The sequence below is a fragment of the Festucalex cinctus genome, chromosome 12 (assembly GCF_051991245.1).
Source record: "Festucalex cinctus isolate MCC-2025b chromosome 12, RoL_Fcin_1.0, whole genome shotgun sequence".
Classification (NCBI taxonomy): domain Eukaryota; kingdom Metazoa; phylum Chordata; class Actinopteri; order Syngnathiformes; family Syngnathidae; genus Festucalex; species Festucalex cinctus.
In genome coordinates this window covers 2,244,698-2,250,732 of record NC_135422.1, presented here as the reverse complement: position 1 = coordinate 2,250,732, position 6,035 = coordinate 2,244,698, and positions in this window count along the sequence as shown.

Here is a 6,035-nt window from a genome sequence, read left to right as displayed (position 1 = left end):
CCTGCTAGTACCATTTTTTTTTTTTTTTTTAAGGACAATGCACAAAGCAAACAGGCATCAGTGTTTGCAGTCTTTCTATTATTATTATTATTATTATTATTATTATTATTAATAATAATAATAATAATAATAATACATTTAATTTTTAATGCAATTTACATTTCAAAGAAATCTCAAAGTGCTACAGGTTAAAAACCATAAAATCTAACAAAAATAAGAGAGATCCTCGTCCAAAAAAAAGTTAAATTAACTCCAGAGGTGGCACATTTTTTTTTTTTTTTTGTAAGCAACCCAATCATATTGTGCCTTACTGAGATGACTAAAAAATAAAAAAAATACAATAAAAAAAATCATTTTAAAACCAAGTTAAACCGTCAAACCGGTAAGCGGCCCTTGTGTAAAAGCAACCCAGCTTTTTTTTTGTGTACATATTTTCGGAATTTGGGAGGAAGTCAGAGTTCTTCCATGCAAACTCCACATAGGAAGGCCGGAGCCAGAATCCGAAGACCCATTCTCACATTGAAGCTAACATGCTAACCACTCGTCCAACTTGCCTCCCATTCTTCTTATATTACTGTTATTATCATTAACCTCAAAGTTAGAGTAATGTTTTGCTTTATTATACACTACATGCAATCCATCAAGTGGAAATTCAACATATTTTTTTGTTCCCCACCCCACAAAGAATCAGGTCACACACGCATGCAGGTATGCAGGAACTCTGCCATCTCGTCAGAGTGTAAACTGAGCTGCACCTCTTAGCGTTGGGGCCTTGGCCCAAGGGCACATCCACAAGACGAAGCAGCTCTACAACAATTAATACACTTTTTTTTAAATTCTTTTTGTTTTTATTATTATTATTTTTTTGTCTTGTCTGCATCTTACGTTGCCATTCCTTTATACCATTACTAGCGTAGCATTTCCAGTAGGGCTGGGTATTGCCGCCAACCTCACATACGTATCACGATACAGGGGGGTCACGATACGATACGTATCGCGATACATATGTATCCCAATACATGATCTTCAAGGCGATACGTATCTACGATATTTTACATTAATTTCACTTCCATTTTATAACAAAAGTCACATGTATACCTAAAGAATATGTTTATTATTCTGGACGCCAAAAATGTTTTTGTTAGCAGCTCTTCTGGTTTACCACCAAGTGTGACTGGTCTAAATGTGTACGCACTGAAGAGCAAGTAAAATTCATTAATCGGCATGAGCCAATATGAGCAAAAATATCAAAGCATTAAAATTACAGCTCTAAAATGTGCTTATTTGAAATATTTGGGGAAATAAAAACAAAAAAAATTATGTAGCACATTCTATTTTGTTTTTAAACAAAATATAGGAAAATTGGTACATTAAGACACGTGCCATGTTAAGTTTATAAGTAAATAAATGTTGATATTCTTCCTGTGTTTTAATTTTTCTTAGCAAGACGCAGTGGCCAATCAACTGGTGAGCTATTTTTGCATTAATTGAAGGCAATTAACTTCAAAGACGCTGCTGGTTTTTATTTTTTAGCTACAATGCAAGTTGTACTTTATTGATCCCTTTGGGATGGCTCCCTCTGGGAAATTTACAGTTAACGAGCAATATCGATTCCGACGCCTGCGTATCGATACATGTATTGTAATGATGCTCGCAACGATATATTGCCGTATCCATTTTTTGAGCACACCCCTCATCTCCAGTCACTAAGTCAGTCAAAAACAGGCCAGATAGACTATGCTGTCCTCAATTTAAACACAGCAAATATATCAGCCATTTTGTGTTCGAGGCCCAAGTGAAGGTGTTGACGCCATACTTTAAAAAAAAATAAAAAATTTATGTGAAACCCAGTAGCATTCCAACGTAGACAAACCTCCTACAGATTGCCCAAGGAAGGGAAAAAGAGAACTAGAAAAACATGGCTGCGAGAGGAAGCTTCATGCTGTGTGGCATTTGTATGTTGTTATTTTTCCGCTTGGCACGTTCAAGTATTTCACACTACAGAAAACACGCGCTGCCTTTCGCGTTCCCGAAGGTAAATATTGACGCTGAATATACACAATCATTAATGATCTAAGTCTTAATTGCAGATAATGTCTTCTTCTTTGGCTCACGTCGGCAAAGTTTGTGGTCAATCAACAGCAAAACAAACAATGACTCACACCCAGAATGCAAAATTAGTCTTGTGGGATCTCACTGCAATCAAGTTTTATAATAATTCATTTGAAGCGTGAGTAACCAATGATGTATGATGTGGTACATAACGAAGGTGACCTGACTTTGCCCCTGTTCAGGCTTCCCGATGTGCGTCTGCAGCAAAAAAAAAAAAAAAAAAAGCATCAACAACAAAGAGCGCTCTGTGTAAAGTGAGACGGAGCAGTGCCCTCCAGTGGTGTGCAGATTTTAAAAAGGGGCTGCTTCAGGGCCACGCTGCTTTTTACATGCATTCCTTCGTGGCTGTAGTCAAGGGCTCCTGGCTGACAAAAGCACACAGTGCAGTTTTTTTTTTTTTTTTTTTTTTTTAAGCACAGTCTGTGGAATGTTTATCAGTGGTGAGCATGCCGCCCTGTTAGCAGCATGGACAGCGGGGTTTTTGCTTTGAGTGGTGCGGAAGGTGAACATAAGGAAGTGAGCAAAAAAAAATTTATACGCAGTACTTGTTTTGCCACCAATTTGATCAAGACAGCCATCAGGCATAACTCGTGCAGGCTTAAGATGGCACTTACAGCCTTAAGACTCCATTTTGTATCAAGAAGAAAGGTTCAAATGAAAATGATGTTCACAGTATCTTCCCAATCAAAATTCCATTTCAGAACATTTAAAATGTAATTGAAGCAAGAAAATCAGCTGAGACTCGTACAGTACTTTAAGTGTGGCACAACCCAAACAGAAATAAAAATAATAATAATTTTAACTCTTTTACTGCCAAAAACGTTTAATGGCGTATACTAAAATCCTGATGAATGCCGCCAGAAACGTTAATTGACGTTAACTGCGTTTTTTTGCTTTTCAATGAGCTCTCGTGTATCAGATTAAATGACAACATGGCGGATCTTAGGATGGAGAACATTTTCAAGGATGGCGTGAATAATCAAAGCGTTTGTCACATGAAAACTGAAGCCTGAACCATGAAATAAAAGAGAGAAAGTTCTGATTCTTTGTCAATAGAGTAATTCTTGGTCCTTTCGAACAAACAAACAAAAAATTGAAAATCAACTTCCACACATTTGATTTGTGTCATATTTGATACATCCGGTCACAATGCTTTAAATTTGTGCATTTCTAATGGTCAAAAATATAATAATAAACAGACATATCAAACATATTAGTATTTCCAAAATTCAAAAAGAACATTTGCCACTATTAATCTCCTTTCTCAATTGGGGCGAACTTGCAAGGTCGCTGGAAAAGCCATCAGCTGGGTGATACTGCCCTCTAATGGATTATCTGTGCAATGCGTGTATCAGATCATATACGTCAGGGTTTTAATAGGAAAAAAAATATTATACTCATCAATTAGACGGCTCAAAATGTCTTGTATTTAATATGATACATTTGGTGTTATAAGGTTTATTCAACACATAGTACATCATCAGATAATGCAGGTGCACCTCATGTTGTTGCCAGTGAACATAAACTGTCCTCCCCCCCACACATGAGCTTCCTGGTCAGCAAACTTTCCTGTGCCCTCACTTGAATGACCTCCCCCCCCCCCCAGTAGGAATCGTTAACTTCTCCTTATGACAAACGAGGAGGTGTTACACGTTCGAAAGGTCGGGCCGCTGCTCTTTCGGCGGCACGCTGCTCGCTCAAACTCCAAACACATGTTCTCATCGTCTGTAACCCCCCGAAAGGTGTTAACTCGGAGTTCACAACCTCATTTAAAGTCGTCTGCGAGAGCTTCGGCTCAGTCAAGCTGAGTCATGAGAGAGAGAGAAAGAGAGAGAGAGAGAGCGAGCTGTTTTTCTTGAGTTCAGATAAACAGAACCTCTGGTGAAGGATGACATTGATACGATGCAACGACGCATGAGATTAAGAGGTGCGGATATACACAGTTAAATGTTAACATGATAAAAACGCTGCACTAGAGCCACATGTTCTTTATTTTGGTATTATGCCATACGAGTATTTCCAGAAGATCAGAGCAGAAGATCAACCGGCACGTCAACAAAGAGACCCTGCAGCTTTTGTTTTATTCAGTGTGTGAGAAGGGGTGAGAGTTGTAGCAGGGAATGTCATGGCTGCTTTACCATGTGCAAAACATCTCCTGACAATGCCATGAGCATCCAACACTTCCTGGTTTAGAACTGTGCTGTACTGTAATTTTACTTCCACCATTTTATGTCAACAAGTCACAGTCTAAAAAAAACAAAAACAAAAAAAACAAAGAAAAATCTATTTTGTCACTTTATCGTCACATTCTAGTCCGCCGGTGAAGTCGGGGTCCTTTTTGTCTCCCGACTTCGCAAGTTGAATTTCCGAGTTCAAGGCGGCGGTTCCCGTACACACTTCCTGGTTTGAACTCGGAAAAGTCCGACGTCCGACCATCCTCGAATGCAGCATGAATAGCCGGTTTTGAAGCCGCGAGGCCGCCATATTACTCCTCCGAAGAAACGTTTCCCGGCATACGATCCTATACATTTACAGCATAACAGCAACTCCCCACTCAGCTAGAAGCTAACAGGCTAACTCCCCTTTTCCACATAACAAAACCTTCCCACCTGGAACTCTCCCTTCGTCCCAACGTTCCGTGGGTGAATTATGTTCCCATCACTACAAGTTATTCATATAACTTTAGCATAAAGAACATGCTAACAAGTTTACCAAACTATCAGTTTCACTCCAAATCACTAAATCCAATGAAATCTTCACCCTTCGCGGTGTCACTTTTAACTCATTCACTCCCAGACATTTTCACATTTCGCAATCCCGTTCACTCCCGGCTGTTTTACTGGATTTTGACTGATTTTGCAAGGCCCACAGAATATTGTGTTCTATTGCTATAAAAGCACGGAACCTATCAAAAGAAAGATTAAAGTCTCTCCTTTCATCAGGAAAAAAAGTATGTTTCTATCTGTTTCCGTTTTGCAGCAATTAGCATTAGAAGAGAGCTAAGTTTCATCAGTTTTCACAAATCTATTTAAAATTGTAAGTAATTGAGCTTTTTTTCTTCATGGCCCTGGTTGATCTCCTTTGCTCTGCTGCCACCTGCTGGCAGTTTGTGCAATAACTACCATTTCTGCAACCGTTCTTTGCAGTTGAGAGGCTGCATCAAAGCCTTATGTTTGCTCTAGCATAAAAAAAAACAAAACAAAAAAACTTATAAATATGTCTTTGGGACACTTAGAACATAAAAAAACGTATTTATACGTTATTGGGAGTAAATGAGTTAAACAACTCCCCCAACTCGGGAGGTAGACGATGCGCCGCTTCCTCTTCTGCCGGCAATGTTGAACTTATCAACACAGGCCTAGAGCGCCCTCTTGCGGTTTAGTGTGAAAATAACATGTGAAATGATATAATAACGTATTAATTTCACACATAAGTCGCACCCCCGGCCAAACTATGAAAAAAAAACTGCGACTTATAATCCAAAAAATACGGTAATATATTTGAGATATGTCACTGACACCCATCCTAGATGTTTTTTTGACTCACTTTGATCTTGCATGTCATGATTTTTTTGGGCCCGTGAAGTCCTTATGAGACTCTTATGATGAAGTGCTTTGTAAATCAACTTGACTTGAATCAAATGAGCCCGCAGTTGTTTTGCTGCTTTCTGCTGCAGATTGGGGAAATCAGAACCCACCAGATTGGACTCAAGTAAACATCGATGGAGCTCAATGGATCTGTCCGCATCGTTCGTTTTCGTCATTTTTGCAAGTGTGAGCGTAAATTACATGTCACTATACCGTGAAATATTAAACCCAATGGATGTGCTGGCCAAGGAGCTGGCAAAAAAAAAAAAATGGCTGCTTGCATTCGACTCTTCTTGAGGTTAGACGCTGCGGCCACCGGGCAGAGCATTTCTTTTT